Here is a 24,240-nt window from a genome sequence, read left to right on the forward strand (position 1 = left end):
ATGAAGTCTCGGTCTGCTGTTGGTAGGAATAGGTTTACAGTCTGAGGACAGACTCAGGAACAGAGGTGGGGGGGGGTCGATATTCAGTGTGGAGAGGCTGCATCTGGGTTCTGATTTTAGGGGCCCTCCATTCTGAACCATTATGGGGGGAGGGGACAAGAATACTCCAATGTCATGCTTTTAAGGTGACATAGTAAGTCCAGACCCAACAACACCAGAGTACACAATTAATCAAATACATACAGGTGTATTTTACCAAATTTCACCCCACACCCCCCCACACAAAATTACAAATGTACTATACAATGTTCTTGAATATGAGTGGAGTGTGAATGAGACACAAGGAATATACGATAATTGGAAAGATGGAAGGATACATCTTTAGGTTGTATTCTTGCACAGTCCTCGAGTCTATGAAGCTTTCAGTAGAGACTGTGTTGATTAGGCATTTAGTGAAATGTCACTATGGAGTTGCTGAGCTGGTGAGGTCTGTCCTGATCTAGAACAATCAAGGCTAGAAGCCTGGAGACTCCATACTCCTCACTTGAGTAGCCCCCACCGTCCTGGGTTGCCTGCAGGTAAGGTGGTCGATCTCATGGTGCAGCAAGATGGCCGCCCTCCTTCTTCCTCTGATGAGGGCCGCCGAGCCTTTCCATGCTGTTTTCTCACAACCATCCTCCATTGGCGTGCAACGCAGCAAGTGGGTTCAGGTGAATTCAGGGCCGATGGCTTGGGAATGGAATCGAATCCGGGAGCAGTGCAGGCTATGGACTTCCCCAGGCTTCCCGTCATGTGGTAAACCCTCACCCAATGTCTATTCCTGCCACAGCTGGAACAAACTGCAGCTTTAGCCGGGCAACGAGATTGGGGATGCTGGCTCTTGCTGCAGAAAAAACGGTCCCTAGTGCAGGAGCGCTGCCTAGCACGGGAAGCAGCAGACGTTAGGACTGGGGTGGTGGGAGCAGCCGATCCTTGGAAAGGGTCACCTGGTTGAGCGTGCTCACTAGCTTCGAGTTTGTCATTCTCGAGCTTGGCCTGTTCCAACGATTTGGCCAGTTCAACGTGGCTAGCCAGGTCCTTCTTACCTGACTTGTGCAGTTATTGTCTCATGTACTTCGAGTGGACCCCCGTGACTAGAGTGACCCGGATCGGTTCTTCCTCATGAATATGGCCCATAGCCATTTCGTGCCTGCACTTCTTGGCAAGCGTCCACAGATCCAGATGGTCTCTCCTGGCCATTGGCGATGTAGAGTGAGTTGGTTCCTCGCTAGGACCTCGTTTTATGACTTCAGGTATCGAGCCTTCAAATCCTCAATGGCAGCATCATATGTAAAGCAGTTCCTGATGACTGTGTACTCTTTCGTTCCTATCCTGGAAATGAGTGCGGACCTCCAGAGTTCATTGGTAGACATCTCTGGTCGCGTTCAGGTAGGCCTGGAAGCAGTTTAGTTAGTACATGAACTCCTCAGCTGCATCGGGGGACGGAGGGTCTGTCAGCAGCGTACCTGGCTTGAGTAGCACTTCCATCAATTAGCGAATAAGCTAATAAAATTTTAGTGTGAATATAAGTTCTCACGACTGGAAAGAGAACAAACACTTTTATTAGCTTATAACTCAGGGTAGGGTCTTACAGTGGTCTTCAGAAGGGCTCAGGGTTTAGGCGGGAAACCAGGGTCTGAATGGGTAGATGGGGGCGGAGTCAGGAGGCAGAGCCAGCCATCAGTATAACACACCACCAGTGAACCCCAGTTCACTGCACCAATATCAGCTACCTGAATGGCAGATAGGGTTTTTCTCATTTTAAATTTTCATGGTACAGCACAGCAGAAGGCCATTCTGTCCCATGAAACTCGTGCTGCCCATTTATCCTGAATCAACCGTACAATACTGTACGTTTTGGAGGATAGGATGAAATCAGAGCACCCGGAAAAACCCCACACAGGTCACTTGGAGAACATACAAACTCCTTACAGACAGCACCAGATTTGAACCCGGGTCACTGGTGCTGAAATGAAGGGGTGCTATTGGCTAAGCTAACCGAGCTGTCTGACCCTGCAGCTCTGGGCGTTTATTTGCAGCCCTTTTGCATGTGTGTGCTGCTTAATTGCAGAACATCCAAGAAAACACAACACTTAATGGAAAGCAGAGCAATGAGGATTATGCCATAGTCTCGCAGTGAAAAGGTCTTTGAATATTTGGAATTAGGAGCTGAAATGAAGCTTTGACAGTTCCCCTTTTGCATGGTGAGAGTAGGCATTTTCTATTCAGAGCCTTCTTTAACAAGCTGGCTGGTGCTTCTCTGAGGAGGAAAGCAAACCTTTCACATCCATCTTATTACAAGGGTAATTAATCAGCAATTCTGTGCGTCTGTTGGAAACTGCCAACATGGAAGGAAAACAGAGCTCAACTGCACAATTTATCTTGAACCATGCGGATAAATGGATTCTAGCCAAATAAAATCAGCACTTGGGATCTCAACATGATGTACAATTTTAAACATTTTATTTGCTCATGACCTTGTTTCAGATAACCCTTCTGGATAACCCTAGGTTTGCTTCTAATTTGGTGACAAGTGATGCCCATTTTGTCTTAATCGTTGTACAAAACAAATCCAGGTTTCTTCCTAAATGTAGAGCAAAGACCCATAAACCTGCTAAACAAAAATAAAAGCTGCAGACATTGGGACCATGAAACAAAATTACTGGGTCACACTGATGTCTGGATATGAAACATTCACCAGCTCGTCACTGAGGGCAGATTGGAGAGACACTCAACTTTCAATTGCAATTTTGTCCATGCAGAAATGAAACTGATGTCCAATACTTCCATTTATAGACCACAAGACCCGAAGGTACAGTAGCAGAATGAGGCTATTCAGTCCTTTGTCTCTCCTTTGTAGACTACCATCAAAAAGGATGTGCAGGAGCATGAAAATCAGGACCACCACGCTGGGAAAAAGCTTCTTCCCACAAGCTATGTGATTGATCAACAGTATCATGCAAACGAGTACATTATTCCAAACTATTGATAACATAATTATTTTATATTAAATCTTTATGTATATATGTGATTATTGTATAAGTGTGTGCACCATGGTGCAGAGAAACACTGTTTCGTCTTGTTGTATATGTACAGTCAGATGATAATTGTGGTGGTACACCACTGGCCTACTGAAGGGGGCGACCTCTCTACCTGCAGTAGAGCACGGGGACAAGACAACACCTGGTTGGCTGTCAAAAACCCTCTGGGCTATAAGCCAGAGCCGGCCTTTCGAAAACCGTCTCAGAGCTTGCAACAGCATTTCTCACAGCCGGCTCTGTGGAAGTTTATGCTGAATAAAACCTGTTGAACAGACCATGTTTTGTGTGTTTGCTTCTGTTCAATAGTGCACCGCAACAATAAACTTCTGCTCAAACTCTTTCTTCAAATTATGGCTTTCAACCCCATTTTCCTGGCTTCTCACCTTATCCTTTGTCATTACTAATCAAGAATCTATACTTTAAATCTACCCTATGACTTCAAATTTCAAAGTCAGGGGAAATGGGTGCTCAAGAGCTGAATCTTAATCTATGCTATAAATGTTGCAAAATTAGCGCTGGTTTCTTTGCTGGACTACCACAGAACTTCAGGGGTTCGAAGACAGGCATGATAGCTTGGTCACATTTACAAAGCAGACCTGCTTAATGCTTGACTGGTCACCAAAAAGTGAGAACTGTGGCTTTGTCTCAGACTCATGGCATTCACGTGCCCACTGCTTCATACAAATTGGGCTGCGGGCAAAGCATTTACCCTGATACCAAGCCAAGGTGTCACAGAGACAGGCACTTGAAAGATTGTCATTAAAAATACAATGATGGAGAAACTCAGCGGGTCAAACAGCTTATTTTATGTAGCAAATATAAAGATACATAACCAACATTTCGGGTTGAGCCCTTCATTAAGATATGAGCAAAATGTAGTCAGGTGCTGGAATAAAATGGTGGGGGAGAGGGGTGGGGAGAAGCACAGGCAAGAGGTAATAAGTGGATAAGGGAGGGAGGGCACAACAGTAAATGAGGAAGGGGTGGGCTAATGGCTCTGAATGGAGAGAGAAGGTGGTGGAGATCTGAAGGAAAGGATACAGAGGGTTGGGGAAGAGAGGGAGAATAGGGGGTGGTCCAGCAGAAACCAGAAAAGACAATATTAATACCATCCGGTAACTGGAGCTGCAAGCCACGAGGCACAAGATGGCAGCAAGGCAAGTAGTGAGGAAGGCAGCATGGCTGTGAAAGTGAGTCTGGCTGAGTACATCAAAGTAGAGTTTGAGAGCAGCAGGGATTCCCAAAAGGGAGCAGGGATTCCCGAAGGGGAGCAGGGATTCCCGAAGGGGAGCAGGGATTCCCGAAGGGGAGCAGGGATTCCCGAAGGGGAGCAGGGAGAGAGATTCCCACAGAACTCCCTTCGTAGAGAGGGGAACTTCAGTTAACTGACCTGAAATCAAAACTGTTATTGTGATCCCACAGTTATTAAAGTTCAAACTTTAATAATAATTGAATCAGAATTTACTGAGCATTTTCTCACACGTCTGGAAGTGTAAATATAAATGTATGCAAGATATTAACCAATATTCATTAATATAAAGGACCCCCACCCCTGATCAGGTCACCACTGACAGAGGAGACAAAAATGAAAAAGAATTCTGCAAGTATTGGAAGTCTGAAGTGAAACAGAAATTACCAGAAACACTCAATATGTCAGGCAGCATCTGTGGTGAGAGAAGCAGGGTTAATGCCCCAGATGGAAGACTGCATCAGGACTAGTGAAGAAATAAGTTCATCAAGAAAATCTGCAGATACTGGGGCTGATTCCAGCACCCAAACGTTCTGCAGAAATTCAGTAGATCACGCAGCGTCCACGAGATGTAAAGGATAACCAAAAATTTTAGGCGTGGGCCCTCTGTTAGGTAGATGAACAAACAGGAAGGTGCCTGAATAAAAGGTGGGGATGGGAGGAGAAGAGGGAGGAAAGGGCAGGGGAGGAGATCAGGCTATCACCAAGAGGTCGGGGGGGTGAGGTGTGGGGGTGGGAAGAGGTTTCTTGGCTGCCTATTTTTACTTATGCCTGATAAAAGGCCCAGAGCCGACATGTTGGTAACCCTTTACTTCTTGTGGATACTGCGTGGCCTGCTGAGTTTCTCTAGCACACTTGCGTATTGCAGGAGGAGATCAGGCTATCACCAAGAGGTCCATGGGGGGAGGAGGGTGGGGTCCAGGAACCAGGAAAGGAAAGGGAAGCCAGATGAGAATACTGCAGACAGAAGAATCTGGAGCATAAAGCAGCCTTGCTGGGGGATCTCCGTGGGTTGAGCAGGATCAATGGGAGAAAAGAATGGTCAGAATTCTTCATCGGGACAGAGAGAGCAGACGGTGGGGGGAGGGGGGTTGGGGTGTGAAGGATGATGGACAGAAGCAGTTGATTGGCAGATGCCAGAGAAAGGGTGAAAGAGGCAAGAAAAGAGGTCAGGCAGAGGAAGATAGAGTGGGGTGGGGTGGGCGGGCGGGGGTGATTAGATTTCAGATTTACCTGGCATCACAACAACCCGGAGATTCTTTTTTTTCCTGCAGGCGTGGCGGGATTACACTGAATGCAATGGTGGGGGGTCTGCAGCCCACAAAAAGTTGCTGTGTGTCGCCAGTGCCATACATGATTTTCGGGAAAATATGCATAGAAAGGGATGGGTGCAGAGTGAGAATGAGTCAGGTGGTGGGTGGGAATGGGCATAAAAAAGTGGAGGGAAGCAGAAGTAGCTCAGTGGAAGAGAGGGGGCGGTGTTATCGAAAATTAGAACATGTTGCATTCATATCATGGGCATGTAAACTGGATGAACAACACCTCGTATTCTCCTGGGCAGTCTACAGTGCAATGGTATGAACAGAGAATGCTCTCATTTCAGATAATGAGTTCCCTTCCGCTTCTTCTGCTCTTTCCCTCCTCACCTTGTTTTGTCCCCTTTCTACCCATTCTCACCCCCTCCCCCTTGGTTCCATCCCCTTCCAATCCCATTCTCCACCACCACCCCCCCCTCCTCCCTTTCAGTTCTATCTTGTCTCTATGTACTCCACAGATATCAGATTTCAGCACTGGCCACTTTTGTTTCTAAACCCACCCCACACTGTGTGACTTGTCTTCCTCCACCTGACCCCTTGGTTTCTCTTGCCGCTCTCTCCCTTGGTCTGGCACCTTCCAATCTATTGCCTCTGCCTGTCCTGCTCATCCCACCCACCCTGTTCCCTTTACCACAGTCTCTTTTTCTCTCTCCCACTGATGCTGCTCGGCCCCGCTGAGTTCCCCCAGCAGATTATGCTTAGTTTCAGATCCCAGCGTCTGCAGTCTTCCAGCAGCTTGTTTCTTTCTCCAGATTTATAATGTGCCTTCTGGATCTTTAGTGGCAGACCCATCTTCTCTGATATGCACATTAATATCTAGCACTCTCCCAATTTTTATTCACCTTTCTGTTACGAACCTCTGCTGCAGAATGGTTTTGTTATGCTTTGCATTTTGAGATAATTCTCATAATGAGTTTTGAGGTGTTTGATCAAAGGCTTAGTTTAGTTCCTATTTCTTAACTAAAATTATGTTCAAACACCAGATCTCCAAAGAAGACAAACTTCCCACATCCAGCAGAGAGAATCCTGGGCCCTTTTTAATTTACATTTTTAATATTTTTGAATTATTATTTTCAAATTTAGATATAGAGTATAGTAACAGGACCTTTCAGCCCACAGGCCCATTGTGCCCAATTACACCCTATTGAGCTACAGCCTTGGTATGTTTTGAATGGTGGGAAGAAGTTAGAATCCCAGATGAGGAGAGAATGTATAGACTCCTTACAGACAGTGCTGGGCTTGAATCCCGCTCTCTGGTGCTGTAACAGTGTTGCGCTAACCACTATACTATCCATGCCAACCTCTAGTGCAGTGTTTCTCAACCAGGGTTCTGCGAGAGATCACTAGGGTTTCTGTGAGAAACAGTGATAAATAGGCTAATGCATTTTTGAATAATTTTTGTTTCATTTTATATTAGTAATTTTACTTAACAGACGGCATATTGTTGGAAAATCCTTGATTATTATAATAAAGACTTCAACCTCATTATTTAAAATGAAAACCTCAGTGTGAGGTCTCATAAATGAGCAGTATGATTTTTTTTGCATTACCAATAAATTTGACAAAAAAAGGGGTCATTTTTTCCTTAAACAAGTTATCCGAAAAAAAATGTTTAACCCGTGAGCTATGACAAAAATATAAAAGAGATAGGTATTAATAATGGTATATAATCATTTTATGCAGGGGTTCCCTGAGACATGAAAACTATTAAGGGTTCCAGAAGGGTAAAAAGGTTGAGAAACGCTGCTCTAGTGGGCATTTAGAGCCAGACTACTAAGAGATCTCAATCAAATGAGAAAATGGGCCGAGAAATGGCAGATGGTGTTTAATTTAGATCATTTGCAAGTTGTTTCATTTTGTTATGGCAGGGACAAACACAATAAATGGCAGGGGCCCTGGAGAATGGAGTAGAACAAAGAGGCCTGGGGGGGAGGGGATAAAATTGGACTTCTGTTTGCAGAGTTGAACAGACATTGGTTTATAGATAAGGTAAATGGCCACAATTTTCTCCTCTGGGTAGTGTAAGATAAAACACCATGAGATGGGAATGTGTAAGGAATTACCCTGTGCAGGGCTGTAACAAGAAGGGGAGGTGTCCTTGTACTCCTGTTAGGTAAAACATCATGAGATGGGAATGTGCAGGGCTGTAACAAGATGTGAATGCATCCTTGTACTTACAAGATAAGAGAGACATTGATGGATTGAGAGGCAGGAAGCTAGCAGGGAAAGGATAGCAACAGTTTTAGTCATTGGACAAGTAATGATATGATGATGTTCTAAGCACATATCCAAGGGTATAAAAAATCACCATTTTGCTGATAACAGCAGAATGCATTCTCCGACTAACATGGTTAGTCGCAAGTGTTACAATCCGGTAATAAAGAACAAAGAACCCTGATTTCGACTCAGTCTGGTGTTTGTCTCACTCATTCATGAACAAAGCAGACCTAACAGTAGGGGTGGGCAAAGTTTTAAAAATGCAGACAGGAGGGATCAGCTCAGTCAGGAAACATAATTGGCATGAAGGGTTGGTCTTAAGGCTCCTGTTTTCAGGCTGTATGGCTTTATTACTCCATGTCGATTGTCTTTTATTTTCTGTGGATGCTGGGTAACCTGCAGATTGTCTCCAGCACCTTTGTGTATTGCACTCTATGACTCTATTCTCTCCAGATGTTGATTCATTTTATCCAACCTTTCTCAATGAATGCTGCATTTGATTAGTTACAGTAAAACTTCATTAGAACACGGTAGTTGGGGTCCAAGGTTTCATACCGTGTTACAGCAGAGTTGCGGAATAGATGCATATATGTCAGAGTGCCCACAGATAATCAAACCCAAATATTACTAGTTTTCGAAGGAGCCGCTATCTGTAACTAACAATTTCAATGAAAGAAAGCAAGCGCTTTTTTTTAATATTGGTATTTGGAATTTTACAGAAAAATGTTTTTCCCAATATTTTCCTTCAAAATTACCACTTAAAAGGAGCTGCCATTTCAGATCAAAGCAATATATAATGTTGACGCTTTATATAGTGATTCTTGATCATACTTGCAGTTAAATTTTCAAAAGTTGAGCCAAACAAAAGAAAATAATTAATGCGGCACTATTTGATCATGTGCAATGTTAAATAGGTGAGAAGTAAATTGACTCGCAATAATGGAGGTAATTTATGCAGATTGACACCATCAAAGAAACTAAATTCAAGCTGTAAATGTACAAAATGTCAGTCAAACACATCTATTAAAAATAAGTTAAGTATTTAATTTATAATTTCAATTGGTTCCTTTTGTCGTCTTGATCAAAGAAACGGATATTGAGGGCATAAAAGCATATCAATAATCTGTCAAACCTATCCCTTTTTCCATCCATCTATCTTTCAAAATTTACAAAGATTGGGGTCCACAGACACCTGCGCTATAAGCTATTCCACAGATTAACGAATCGCATTCTAACGAGGTTTCAATGTACTTCTTAAACAACAGAGAATTGTAAATACTTTGTAGGTCATCATGTAAACCCCTCCACTCCATCAGCTCCGTCCATAACTCTCTGTCTCAGGAGATCTGCTAAAATACTAAAGGACTCATCCTGCTGCAGTCATGTGCTCTCTTCCCCCTTTCTCTCCCCCCCCCTCCCTCACCTTCCTCTGGGCAGAAAGTATACATCCTTTCAGTTTGCAGGGAAATCAGGATGTTGCTGGGGAGAGTGGACTTGAACTGTTTCAGGGAGATGGCTACCTACAATAATCATGTAAATGTAGAGGAGTACAGGAGTTCAGTGACTGGCTACATGAGCAAGTGCATTGAGGATGTTACCGAGATCAAATGCTTCACAACCAGGGCTAACGTAAAACCATGGTTGGATGCAGAGGTCTGGGCTCTTCTCAGACCTCGTGATGCTGCCTTCAAGACAGGGGATAGAATGGCTCTAAGATCAGCCAGGCAGGGCTGAAGACTTCTGTGCAATCCAGAAGGCAAAGTGGGGGTACGCACAGAAGATACACAGGCAGCTGTGCGACGCTGGCAACACAAGGCTCATCTGGCAAGGGATCAAGATTATAACAGATCACAAGTCAACCTTGCGAGTTAAAGACAATTACGCCTCGCTTCCAGACAGACTGAAGACCTTCTATGCATGGTTTGATGAGAAGAACAGGATGACGCCAAAGAAAGCTCCACATCCCCCTGACGAATGGTTAAGAGGTAAAGAGAACCCTATCCAACCCCACAGAAGGCAGCAGGACCAGGCAACATACCTGGTCGGTACTGAAGGACTGCACAGACCAATTGATGGAGGTCTTCACAGACATCTTCAACACCTCACTGCAGCGGTCCATCATTCCAACAGGGTTCAAGACAGCCACTCTCATCCTAGTATCCAAGAGGGTGACATAACAGGCATCAATGACTAATACCCTGTGGCACTGACTTCCACCATTATGAAATTCTTTAAGCATCTGGTAATGGAACACATCAAACACACCTCCCCAAGATGCTGGACCCATTTCAATTCACCTACAGAAGAAACCATTCTGCAGACAATTCTATAGCCTTATCCCTTCACTCCTTCCCGACCCACCAGTATGAGAATGGCACCTCAGACTGATCATTGATTAGTTCAACATTTAATACAATCTTTCCCCAGAGGCTGATGGAAAAGTTGTCTTCACTGGGACTCAACACTCCTCTCTGATATTGGATTCTGGAGATTCTAACAAAAAGACCACAGTCTGTCCAAGTTAGTAGGAGAATGCGGAGCACTGGCGCACCTCAGGGCTGTGTGCTCATCCTGCTCTTCTTCATGCTTCTGACCCACAACTGCTTCATCAGATTCAGCTCCAAAAGTGTCATCAAATTTGCAGATGGCACAACAGTAGTTGGCCTCATCAGCAACAACGATGAGTCGCACTATATGGAATGGATGGAAAATCTCGTGAGATGGTGCGAGAATAACATCCTGAGTCTCAAAGTTGTCAAGATGAAGGAGATGATCGTGGACTTCAGGAGGATGAAGAACAACCACACTCTACTATCCATCAACAACTCTGTGGTAGGGAGAGTGGAGAGCACAAAGTTCCTTGGAGTTCACTTAACTAGTGACCTATTGTGGACACTCAGCATCACCTCACTTGTCAGGATGGCGCAACAGGCTGAAGCAGGCAAGACTACTGGTTTCCAATTTATCAACCTTAGAGGTGACATGGTTAGCATAGCGGTTAGTAATCCAGAATGGGGTTCAAATCCCATGCTGTCTGTAAGGAGTTGGTATGCTCTCCTCATGTCTGCATGGGTTTTCCCCGGGGGCTCCAGTTCCCTCCTACAGTTTGAAACCTACTGGGGGTTATAGGTTAATTGGGTGTAATTGGGAGGAACGGCTCATGGTCTGAAATGGCCTGTTAACGTGCCTGATGTCTACATTTAAAAAAATATTTAAAAACCTTCTATAGGAGCTCTCTCAAGAGCATCCTGGCTCTCTGCAGCAATTGTATGATACAGTTGCTGCAGAGAAATGGATCGGTTGTCAATCCACAGGACCATAAGAATGTAAAGAGGATCATTGGATTCTCCCTGCACCCCCCCTCCCCCCACATTGGTGTGATCTACTGGGATCATTGTCTGATGAGGGCACCCTTCCACCCCACACACAGTATCTTTCAGCTGCTCCCATTGGGGAAGAGATTCAGGAGTATCAGAGCCAGCCCCACCAGGCTGAGGAACAGTTTCTTCCCAAAGGCAGTGAAAATGCTGAACGACCAAAGGAACTGCTCACACTAACCATCTGAGACTCTTACATTCATGAAACAACATTTGTTTATTTGTAGAGATAAAATATTTGGCCTGCATACATATTAGTTTTCTGTATGTGTGTTATGTCTGGCTGTATGTCTGAGTGTTTTGCACTGAGGACTGGAGAACACAGTTTCATTGAATTATACTTGTACAATCAAATGACAATAAACTTGACATCCTTAAGAACTCAAAACTTCAGATGATAATGAGTTTATTGCCATCTACATTGTATAATGTATACATACACCAAAATTCTTACTTGCTGAAACCAAACAGGAACTTATAAAAAAAAACTGCAATCGTATACATTAAATTGAATAAAAAATGTATTCCTTCTGTGATCAGACTTTTGAATGGATCTCAGACTAAACTGTGTTTTTCTCTACATCTTACACTGTATGCTTGTACTTTCTCCATGCCCCACACTATTTCTTGTTACACCACTCTCTACATTTATTTGTGTACTTGTTATTAGACGAACAGCTAGCCCACATGACAATGACAATACATAAAACAATTCAAACCTTGGGTAATTGGTTGATTGATCAGGTTACCATTGTTCCAGGTACTGGCACTAGGGGGAGCTGCAACATCATACTCTGAACATAGACTCTATATCCTGATCTGCCCAGGACCAGCATCTGCATCTCTGCCTTGCTTGTTCATGTTGCTTCTGCCCCTTCTCTTCTTTGTTCTATCTCACCCGCAGCATCCCTTCTATCCTGAATGTGGCACCCTTACATACCTGTGGGACTGAACTGGTGGTTAATGGACCTTTAATAGATCAATAATGATTCATAGAACTGCCCATTCAGGGCTGCTTCCTTGGTAGGTGAGGTATGGTGATGGATTCTGAATGCAGCGCAAACCAACACTGAGGACTCTCACCAGAATATGGGGAAAGCTATTGGCCCTCATTGATTGGTAGGTGAACTATTCCTATGGTAACTTCTACTTTGAGAAAGAAGCACTCAAAAACTTCAAGCTTGAAAGAATAACTTTATCTGGACCAACAAAACCGCACACACACACCTTCTTCCTCAGTTATTTCTCCACTGCACACAGCTTGACCTCCAAGTTATACACAAGGCACACAGGAAATAAAGAAGACAGACAGGAAGTAAACCCCTCCTAGCCTAACTTTACAACACTTCTTCTGCCCCCCCCTTAGAATCAAACAGGCCCCAAAGAGCTAGTGTACTCCTAAAACTTATAACATTTAAGCAATACTTTAATAATATAAAAAGATCCCAAAAAAAGTGGCAGGTTCCACATTCAGTCTACTAAAAAACTGTCCAATTAAAGATTTAATCTGTCAGAAGGTTGGCAAGTGCCCTGTGATCTTCCCCCGCCAATGAAGATGTTTTAGACGGATCTCATGCTGGTGGCATAAGACTGGTCTGTGTGTCCGTGTAGGGATGTCCATCCTCTTCAGGGAACCCTGGCCCCTCTTCCAGCACCTCTCTCTCTGGCAAAGTCACTGGGGAGCACTCTTCCACAGCAGTCTGTCTCACCATTGGAAACTCTATGGAACTGTCCGCTCTGAGTATGTATGACACAAGCAGATATGGTCCTGATATCTGTGGAAAACACATCAGTCAGCTTAACAACAGAGAGACGGCCCCACTCTGCTTAAGAATAACCCTGTTGTTGTTTGTTTCTCACATAGACATTGTCATCTGGTTTTTACTGTCTTTCTCACATATGTTGATCATCTCCCTCCTTTTGCTTTCTCTCCACTCTAGCCTTCATGTCCAGGTGCAGCAGGTCCAATCTTGACTTTCAAGAAAGTGTCCAAACTACAACGGCATCTCCGTTGGTGTGTGCGCAGTTGTAGTCTGCAGTGTAAGGCAGTATTTAAACAAGAAACGTGAAATCCTGAGGCTAGGGACTCCCCTGTCATCCACTTCAGGCCTTCCTTCACTGTCTGAACAGCCCACTCAGCTAAACCATTTGAGGCTGGGTGGAAAAGGGTGTCCGAATGTGATGAATGCCCTTCTGCTGCATTAACTCACTGAACAGCTCACAGGAAGAAACTTGACATAATAATTCACCATGCCCAAGAATGATCTAAGTTCCATGACACCCTTTGGGCTGGGGGCCTCCTTGATAGCTCTCACTTTGTCATCCACTGGGCAGAGCCCCTTAGCTGTGATCTGGTGTCCCCGATAGGTCACATTCTGTGCCAGGAACACACATTTGCCATGTGTGTTCCAAGTTAGCCAGATGCTCCACATCCATGGGCCTTGTGATCAAAGTATCATCCAGATACACCGCTATGTGCGGAATCCCCTGCAGCAAGGTGTCCTTTGACCTTTGGAAAATGGTGGAGCTGGACGCCTCTCCAAACATCAGGCGATTGTATTTAAATAATCCCTTATGTGTGTTAATTGTGACATACTGCTTTGAAACCTCGTCAAGCAGCAATATGGCTCACGTCCAGCTTTGTGAATAGCTTACCCCCTGACAGGATCACAAACAGGTCAAGCACCCGTGGCAATGGGTACACACCTGGCTGAGAGACCTGATTCACTGTAAGCTTATAGTCCCCTCGTATCCTCACCATTTAGTCTGCTTTCAAACCTGGAACAATGAGATCCATCCATCTAGAAAACTGGACAGACTCAATGATGGCCAACCACTGTAAACGTTTCAGCCCCTCCTCGACCTTGTCTTTCATGTCGACAGGACCGCCCTGAGCTTAAAAAAAACATGGTGTGGCCTTGGGGTCAACATTGAGTTTCACTGTCACATCCTTCAATGTGCCCAGATCATCCCTAAAAACATCGTACCACTGCAGAATGTCATCCGTCGTGTACATATTTAATTTCATGCGAGATGAGCGGATTTGTAAAGCCAATTGTGGCCCAAAAGACTGACCTGCTTCCTTTAACTATCATTAGCCTGGCCTCTACCTTCTGGTCCCTAGCTAAAAATATCCACATATAACACCCCTAAAAGAGGTATGGGCTGCCCCGTATAGGTCCTGAGTTTGAGCTTTGACAGTCTGATGGCAGGCAGGTTGGACCCCCATGTCCTCCTATAGGTCTCCTCACTGATGACTGAAGCTGTGGCCCCTGAATCAATCTCAAACTTAATATCCCTTCATCCGACAGTGACTGTGGCAGAATATGATTCCAGTGGTTCCTCATCGGTTTCCACTCCAAACATATTGGAAGCACACGCTGTCTCTTCTCCTGCTTCTTCTAGGTAGTGTGTGCCTGCCAGAGCCCATTGAGCTTTCCTCTGCCCAGCTTTCACCTTACCCTTTCAACTCCTACACTTCTTAGCTAAATGCCCCATTTTGCCACAACCATAGCAGACGGTGTCTTTGAATTTGCCCTCATTTGCATAGTGCATCCTTTCACACCAAAATCATTCCACCCACTTTGCCTGTATACCAGTCTCCCTCCTGGCTTGGTACACTGCCACTGACTGTGACCCACTCCCTCCCACTTCCCTGCCCCATATCCTTTCTGGATATCCTTGGCACTATTAGCCACCATCTCCATGCCTTGGACAATCTCTAGGGCTTTCTTGAAAGTCAGCAGTGGGGAGTCCCCCAACAAGCAGCATTATATGGCATTATTATTAATGCCACATACCAATCTATCCTGGAGCGTATCATCCAATATTGCCTCAAAAACATAATGCTCCAATAGCTGCCAAAACTCAGCCACAAATTGGCCACAGACTGACCTGGCTTCCTGAAAGGGCTGTAAAACTTAAACTGTTGGACTATCACAGAAGGCTTCAGATTGTGGTGGTTCCCCACAAGCTTGACCAGCTTTTCAAATGACATTTCCCCCAGTTTCCACTGTGTGGCTAAGTTCCTTACCAACTTACAAGTTACACACACAGCTCTTCCCCCCCCCCCACCCCCACCATCCCCAAACACACACAGTCCCCAACCCCCACACACACACAACCCACAAGAATAGATTACTTAGCCTCCTCAGTAATTCCACTAACACAGAAAAAGTGTCCCAACCCTTTTTCATACTCCAGCCAATATTCGCTTCATTCCACAATTCACTGATAATCCCAAACATAGCCATCCAAATACACAGCTCCAGTTCAAAACAGATCCACACTTCCACAGAACCAATTCACCTCATCACCAAAAATATGTGGTGACTTCTACTTTGAGAAAGAACCACTCACCAACTTCAAGCTCAAAAGAACAACTTGATCCGGAGCAGCAAAACCATTTATAGACACACTTGTCTTCTACCTCTGTTATTACTCCACACAGCATGGCCTCCAAACTATATATAAGGCACACAGGAAGTAAAGAAGACAGACAGGAAGTAAATCCCTCCCAGCCTTACTTTAAAAATAGCATTCTTTACAATAATTTCTTCCTTGACACCCTGACCTGGGAAACTGGCTCAGGTCGACCCAGGCAGCACACATGGAGAAGGAAATAAACAAGCCACAGCTCAGGTCCATACCCACCAGAATGAGGAGAATGTCCCAGAGAAGGGGGAGATTCAGAAAACACAGGCGAGAGGGGGATGGGGTTAGGGATTGTTTTGTTCCAACAGCCATCACACTCTTAAATCTCCCCTTGAGATGGTGATCAGGGACTAATCCTAGGATTAATGTGTTTATTTCATATCAAATGTACTGTGATAGAATATGTTGTGTTTTATATTGTATATAGAAATGATTTTGAGAGATAAAGCGTGGCATTTTTTTTCAGTGTAGGCCACATACAAACATTTCAAAATCGATCTCATTTAAAATACTGGGGCTCTACTCAAACTGGACAGGCCGGCTCTGAGAGTCTGCAAAAACTTTGCTCAAGGGATTTCACTAAAGGATTGTTGATTTGAAAAGCAACAGATGAAAGAACTCATCGGAGCTGCAGGCTGTCTGAGTGCAGTTTGCTGTTCCAAGGGGGTCATGTGGTTTTTGCAAGCGGGGTAGGTCAAACAGGCTTTTCTCTGAGAGAGAGCGAGAGAGAGAGATCAGTTCTGCGGTGCTACAGTCAGCACCAGCAGTTGGGACTGGAACAGGACAAGCTGGAAAGCTTGTGGAAAAAACCCCATTTGGAAGATAGGTTGTGAGTGCTTAGTTCAGCCTGGTCAAAGCTCTTGTGGTTCATACAAGAGGAGAGGAGTGGCTGTCTAATATTTCATTTGAAATAAGGGAAACAAAAAGGAACTCTGTGATGACCTGAAAGAAAGAGGTTATCATTTGGAAAACCCAGAGAGGGCAAGTTTCTTCAGCAAGGCACTGAAGTGGCTGATTTAAAAAGGAATAAGTTTTGTGGATGTCCAGCGAACAACAAATCTCTCTCTGAAAACCGACAAGAACCTTCCTGAGCAGTAACAATCTTCGTTCACCAAAGCTTGGTGAACTTTATGAATGTAAAATTCTGTGCACAGTATAAGAATTGCCTGCAACCAGTAAACTTGGAGGAATGAGAAGTGAGATTGGACTGTTAATCAAAGAACTTTTCTAAACTTACACGCACATTACATACACATGTCCTTAGAATTAGAAAGGGGTTAAGTTAATAGTAATAAGTTAAAAAGTTTTATCCTGTTTTGATGTTTAAAGATAATCAAAAGCAACTTTTGTTTAAGTAACCATTTGTCTTGGTGAATATCTATTGCTCCTGGGTTTATGGGTCCTCTGGGCTCATAACAATATTTACTGTCACTTTTAACATCATTAAATTAGTTTATTATTATAGTTTTTCTTTACAAGTACCTGTTCAGCTGCAGAAAGTAAGTCTTTCAAATATGTATACATTGTATAATGTGTGTTACAATAAACTCATCATTAGCCTATTTCTACTCATAGGTCTTATGGTCTTAACATCATTGGGTGAGGGTTCAGACTGGATGTGAGACCCAAACTCAAGTTCTAGGCTGCAGGGCCCCTCAATCCTGCCCCACCATTCAGTCTGATCAAGGCGATCTCTACTGGCCTCAACTCCTCATCTGGCCATTTCATCGATCTTTCGTATTTATCTATCTCCACCTTAGAAGCATCTGATGATCTGGCATCCACCACCCTCAGGGTCAGTGGAAGATGCAAGTCGGAACTGAATAGAATTCGAAATACCACACCAGAAGATTAAGGGGGAAAAAGATGAATGGTGCAAATGTGAGAACACTCAGGAGTGCGTGAATATCTGAATCCTTGTTGAGTCCGGAAGGTAAGTGGCTAAGTTGAAGGGCATGGTGGACTTCCTTGCATTATGTTGAGTTTTGTTGGATCAATCTGGGAGTGAGAGGTTGAAATGGGAGTAACACGGATAATTTAAGTGAAACGCCACTGGAAGTTACTCTCAATGATGGAACAGAGATGTTCTGCAAAACAATCACACAGTCCTCCGCTGGATTCTTCAGTGCAAAGGGGAAGGCTGCAAAATAAAGGGCACTAAATAGGAAGCGACCCATTAAAATTGCTGCTTCACCTATAGGAGTGTTTGGTTTCCTGGACAATGGGAGGAGAGACAGTACAAGGGCTGTCGTTTCACATCTTGTGGTTGCATAGGAAAGGTCATGGGGAGAGTATGGATTTGGTGGAGTGGATGAATAGTCCAGAATGTCATGGAGGTGAGAAGCTCAAGGAAGTTGCTTCAGTAAAATGCTGACATTTATTACTGTAAAATTGTTACAGGACACAGAGAGTCGATGTGGATTTATGAAAGGAAACAGTTGTAATTTAGAAGAATGATTAACAACAAACCAGTTGATTTGAATGTATGTTAAGTTAAGAGTCCTATTTCTGTGGTGTATGATCTGGTGGACTTTCAGTGGCATTTGATCAGGTGCCTCCCAAGAACTTGTAATGCGTGATTCTGGGTGGGAAGTGTGTTTGGAAGAGTATTGGGTTCAGTGGGTTCACAGAGAGATGAGTCTGGACACAAGTGTTACAATTACAGGTAACTTTACTGGAGACAAAATGTCAAATTATATTTAATTACCCTACTACTAAACAACTATATAGGCATTCATATCAGACCAAGGTTGGACTCCGATACTAATGGCCACCCATTTTCATGTTAAGAAAAGGCCTGTGCTGAACGCTACCATTGTATCTGCTTCAACTACTACTTGCAGCCTATACCAAGCACCTACCACTCTCTGGGTAAAATTAACTCACCCCATGCATCTCCTTTAAAACTCACCCACCAACCCACCCCCACCCCTCCCCAAGCTCAAACACATACCTGTAATATTCTGCTCTCTGCCTTATCGATGCCTCTCATAGAACGTTCACATTCTTCCTGTGATGGGACGACCAGAATTTCACCCAATACTCCAAGAACAGCCCTACCATATAGTTATTTTTGATACTTTAAGAGAAATTAGAAAAATGGAGTATCTTCCAATAGTTGACAGAATCAATGGAATTGGAGGTTACGGGGGGTGGATAGCCTTGTATGAATCATTAACAATTAATACACTAATATCAGGATACAATTGGGAAACTGTAGGGCCATAGAATATGAGCATAAGAGTAAAGACATTTTCTTGATTTTATATGGAGATCTAGTGTAATTCAAATATTGTATGCAAGGGTGGTTTAACTACCACCTGGACCCTAGGCTGAGCTTTACTAAGGCTCCCCCCCCAATCTGACCTTGCTCCCCCTCCTGCCCCATGGCCCCCAACTTTCATTGAATAGAAGAAAGTAAAATAGTTCCAGTTATTAGCCTTTGGGAGCGATGCCCTCACATATTCTAAATTTATCTGCTGGGAATATATCAGTTGGTGTTTGGTTGGAGGAGGGGAGGAGAAACTTCATTAAAATCAAACAAAACTTTACAGAAGCTGTCTGCTAGCTCCGAATAATTTGAAAAGTCTTTAGTTACAAAAGGATAAATAAAATCAGTTCTAAAAAATAATCCAGTCTCAATACAAAATAATACAGGAGAAGGGAGAGTCTTTTGTAAAAAAGTAAACCTCCCGTCAGCAACGCTGCATGACTGAGGTGAACCCTGCTGCAGGAGGGAAACCTCAGACTTGCGTGCACGAACAAACACAAGCATTGATTGATAGGTAACATTGGGATTGGCGGAGGCCAAATTGAGAGATGGGATCGAGACCTCTTTGCTGAGTGACAGGTGAATGCGGTACTTCCGCGAGCCTTGATTGATGGATGGATGCAGGACTAATGCAAGCTCATATTGACAAGTGGCTACATTGGTGTACCAGTGGTTGTGATTGGGCCCCCTTACCTTCTAGGTCCCTAGGCTTCAGCTTACTTGGCCTAATGGTTAATCCGCCACTGATTGTATGTGAAGATCCAATCTATCTTCATCCAAAGGGATGTATTTGAGTTTGAATAAGTGCAGTAAAGGCTTACCTGATTGATTCCAAGGATAGTGGGTTACTTGTAAGGGAAGAGATAATGCAAGTTGGACCTATATAGTTTAGACAAATGAAGTGATCTCAATGATTTGTCAAAAGCATTAAGGAGTTTGCTGTAGAGTTGCAGAATAGATGTCTCCCGTGATGAGAGTCTTGAACCAGGGGATACAATTTCAAAGTAAGTAATTGGGAATTCAAGATAGAAATTTTGTCCCTCAGAAGGTGGTGAATGTTAAATTATTGATACAATAAGCTTTGGAAAGTTGATGGCTGAAAATATTGAAGGGAAAGATAGATTTTATTTTATAAATTAAGGGCATCAACTCACGTGGGGTTAGGGCAGTTGCACTGAGGTCAAAGATCAACCATGATTGTATTGATTGGAAGACTCAACACAAAGGACTATACTACCTATTTCCGATCCTACTTATCATGTTATGTTCATTTGGGTCTGGTCGTAGTTGGAAAGAAGAGGCGGAGTGGACGATGCATCTAGAAGCAAAACAGAGCAGATGTTAGAAGCCTCAAGTAAAACAGATAATGCTGGAAAATTTCCATAAGCAATTGTAGATTCCAAAAACTGCACGTTGTAGAAATCTAGCCACCATCAAATATGTTTTCTGATCTCATTTCCTTCCTTTTCTCTCTCCATTTCAGGAGATTGGTGGAGACTGAAGCCCCTTATAAACTCCATGAAATCTGTTACCCTGACTATATTTTCTAGCACTCTTTCCCTCAAGAACTCTGTTTTATTTTCTATCTTTTTAACTGTGTTGCATCTTGTTATCTCTGAGGCCACCTTCCACACCAGTCCACCCATTATGCCGCCCACTCTTCTCCACCAAACTCCTCTCAACTGTTTCTGTTCCACATTTCGCTTTGCATCCCTTCTCCACTCACATAGAAAAAAAAATGCTGTCTCTTGGTCCTCACATTCACCACACAAGATGACGTACAATGAAGTACCCTCTGTAGCATCCAAGGCCTCTGGTGAGTCATGTTACATCTCAAAACAGCAACCACAGAAGATGTAATTCAAAAGGGTTACATTTTAACTCTATGTTTATTAATGCCTATTAACAATATAATGTCTCGACACAATTAACCCCACTGTATCTAGCCCAAATATACAGATATTATATCTTTGTAAGCAGCGTGTATGTGAAAAAACACAGACTATTACAGTCTGTGCCCAATATTCAAAAAGTAAAAAATCCCCAAATCCCCAGGTCAGTCAGTCAAGTAAGTCAGTCCAAAAAACACAGTCCACAGAATTCAATCTCAAAGTCCAATGTCCAAGTTCAGTTCTTTAACTGATAACAAAGGACGTCATAGTGAACATTGGAGAGAGAAATGACTGATGTTGCGTTGTAGTAAACTTACAAATCCTCACTTATGAGTCATGTGCGTTTTACACAGCTCTCCAGCTGCCCTCTGCCACTACAACTGGCATTCCATCTGCCGTTCTGCTGCTCTGCTTCACCGCTGGACTCTCCCTTTACAAACAATTAGGGAGTCAGAACTCGGCTGTATCACAAGTTGCACAGAGTTCTTAGCAGAAATCCATCCTTTATAATGACAGTCCACAATCCAAAAGGTCAGGCCATGGTCCAGAACACCTCCCACACACAAAGAAACTTTTGGTCTGTTAGAACAAAATTTTATTAATTAATTAAGGTATCACAATGTAAAACAAAACACTATGTTCATCAACAAGCACACACAGTAACTATTTTCATTTACAATTTAGTATCTAGAAAGACCATCAGCAATCACACGAACCTTTTCATTAATGTTTGTTGTCAGCAAATCATACTCTTCTAAAATCAAATTCCAATTTAGCAAGTGTTTATTCTTATTCTTCATTTTACACAAACAAATAATGGATTATGATCAGTATACATCACAAGCAGTTTTTGAGCCAACAGTTTGTAGGGCCAACACCAAGGCTAACAACTCTTTCTCAATGGTGGAATAATTCTTCTGATTATCATTAAACTTCTTCAAGAAGTAGGATACAGGATGGTCAATATCATTATCTGTAACAGCATCACACCCACAGTTTCATCCATGGCTAAAGAAAATGGTTTCTAGAGGTGATTTCAGCACAGGTTGGTGCCAATACAATGGCCTTCAATTTTACAAGAGCTTCTTGGCAACATTTCGACCAGGCAAATTATTTTCCCTTTTTAAGCAATTTTGTTAGAGGCAGTGTAATATCTGCAAAGTTTTACAAAACTTGTGATAGTAGCCAATCATTCCCAGGAACCTTCAAAGAATTTTCTTACTAATTGGAACAGGGAACTCCGAAATAGTCAAAGTCTTTGCCTCATCTGGCACCTACTGCCCTGTCCTACGACAACCCAGATAAGTAAAAGTCGCATGAACAAACTCACTTTTACTTAAATTAACTGTGAGATTTGCTTTTGAAAGTCGATTAAACAATTCTTCTAACTCAAGGTGTAAGCACCTGTGGGCTTCAACCCCTGAATTACAGAATTAATCATTCTTTGAAATGTCCCCAGAGCATTCTTCATTCCAAAGAACATTCCAACAGCCCAGAGGTGTTACAAATGCAGAAATCTCATTACCTCCATCTGTTAAAGGAACAGTCCATTTTAGTAAGAAATTTGGCCATCCTCACTTTGTCTATACAATCAACCACTCTAGGAATAGGATAAGCATCTGTCTTTGTCACAGCATTTACCTTCCTATAGTCAGTACAAAATCTAACAGCTCTATTTGGCTTAGGCACTAAAACACAAGGTGAATTCCAATTTGAAATAGACTTTCTAATGATACCATTCTTCAACATGTAGTCAATTTCCTGATCTACTCGTCTGCACTTTTCCACATTTGTCTGATAGGGATACTGCTTAATAGGTCTAGCATAACCTACATCAACATCATGATAAGCTATGAAAATTCTGAAGTACATCTGGAAATAAATTCTCAAATTTTAAAAGTAACTGTCTCATTTTTTTCCTTGCTGAAATTTGGAAATGAGCCAACTTTGTTTCCAAGTCCTGCAAAACCATAGAATTTTCCAACCTTGGGTTTATCAATTTTTGTGTTCCATGACCTTCTCTGAAACTTGTTTTATTTGTCTCCTAATTATCCTGGTCAATAACAATCAACTGAGAAAATATTAGTCTCGCTGTGAGATATCTGGTCAAAATATGGCTTAATCATATTTATATGGCAGACCCGAGTTTCTCGTCTGTGAGTGGAGGTGTTTCAATAACATAAGTGATCTCATTAATTTTAGATTTAACTTCATAGGGTCCTGAAAACCGAGCCCTAAGAGAATTTTAATGCAGTGGAAACAAAATCAACACTTTGTCACCAGGTTTATAATTTCTAATTTTTGCTTTGTGATTACACCAAATTTTCTGTCTTTTTAACCCTTCTTTAACTGAAACCAAACCCTCAGTCACAAAATGTTGGAATACATCCCTAATTTTATCAGTAACTTTGGATCCTCCTTTGTTTCTATACCTCTTCTCACTTTGAATACAAGCATTCGGTGCTACCTCTTTTTCTCTCTTTTTTGGAGCACAGGACAACTTGCAATCATGTGACCAGCCTTCTTACAGTAATGGCTTCCAACTTCCATTCATCTTTACCCCTAAAACAACTTCCAAATTTACTCTCAACTTTACTTGAATTATCCACAGTGCACTCTTGAAACATTTTGCTTAACGTCCACTTAGGTTTATGTGTTAAAGCATATTCATCTGCTAACATTGCTGACTCATGCCAAGTTTTCACCTCCTTCTCATCCAAGTATGCTTTAATATCATCAGAAACATTTATTTAAATCTCCTCAGTTATTATTAATTCACTGTTTACAGTCTTCGATGTGCACCACCAGTCAAAACACACAATTTTTTCATAAGTAAAATCTGTACAAGATTGGTTATTGATTTTTTAAAATCCCTGTAAGCCTCTGGAACTCATTCATAAATCTGGAGTATTGCTTTTTACACAATTTCATAATTAGCAGCTTGTTCTGTGGATTGGCTTATTGGGCTTTTCCTTTAATTACACTCTGTAACATAAGAGACCATTGGTTTTTGTGGCCAATTTAAGTTCACAGCCACTTTCTCAAAGTGCTCAAAATATTTATCTATCTCAGCATCCTCAAATGGAGGAACTAACCTAACATCTCTACTGGCCATAAACCCCTCACCCTGACCAAAGATTTGATCTCAGGTCTCTTCTTTTCTCCTGCTGTTTTCCACTCTAATCTTTTCCAGCTCATGTAGCCTAATTTCCACCTCTTCCCTTAGTTCTAATGTCCTCAGTTCCATTTCCAATCTCTTTTGTCTCTCAGCTGCCTTTAATTCTAATTTATTTAATTCCAACTGTATTTGGTCAGAAGGTTTACTCTTGGGAAACTGCTATATCTGTGTATAGATACTTATAAAGGGGTTAACTGTGTTAAGACATTATATTTTTAATAGTCAT

At 42.7% G+C, this 24,240-nt stretch overlaps 1 long non-coding RNA gene across 1 annotated transcript in view; it reads right to left on the reverse strand.

Annotated features, from left to right (window-relative positions):
• Window positions 1-18,622: 18,622 nt before the first annotated feature.
• LOC138739033 (uncharacterized) overlaps window positions 18,623-24,240 on the reverse strand; it is a 40,391-nt gene continuing 34,773 nt past the window's right edge. Inside the window, exons 2-3 of the long non-coding RNA XR_011341967.1 lie at window positions 20,099-20,262; window positions 18,623-18,683 (exon numbers count right to left, since the gene is read on the reverse strand). This is a non-coding gene — a long non-coding RNA (uncharacterized lncRNA). The remainder of the gene's footprint in view (window positions 18,684-20,098; window positions 20,263-24,240) is intronic.

The sequence above is a fragment of the Narcine bancroftii genome, chromosome 7 (genome assembly GCF_036971445.1).
Source record: "Narcine bancroftii isolate sNarBan1 chromosome 7, sNarBan1.hap1, whole genome shotgun sequence".
NCBI lineage: Eukaryota > Metazoa > Chordata > Chondrichthyes > Torpediniformes > Narcinidae > Narcine > Narcine bancroftii.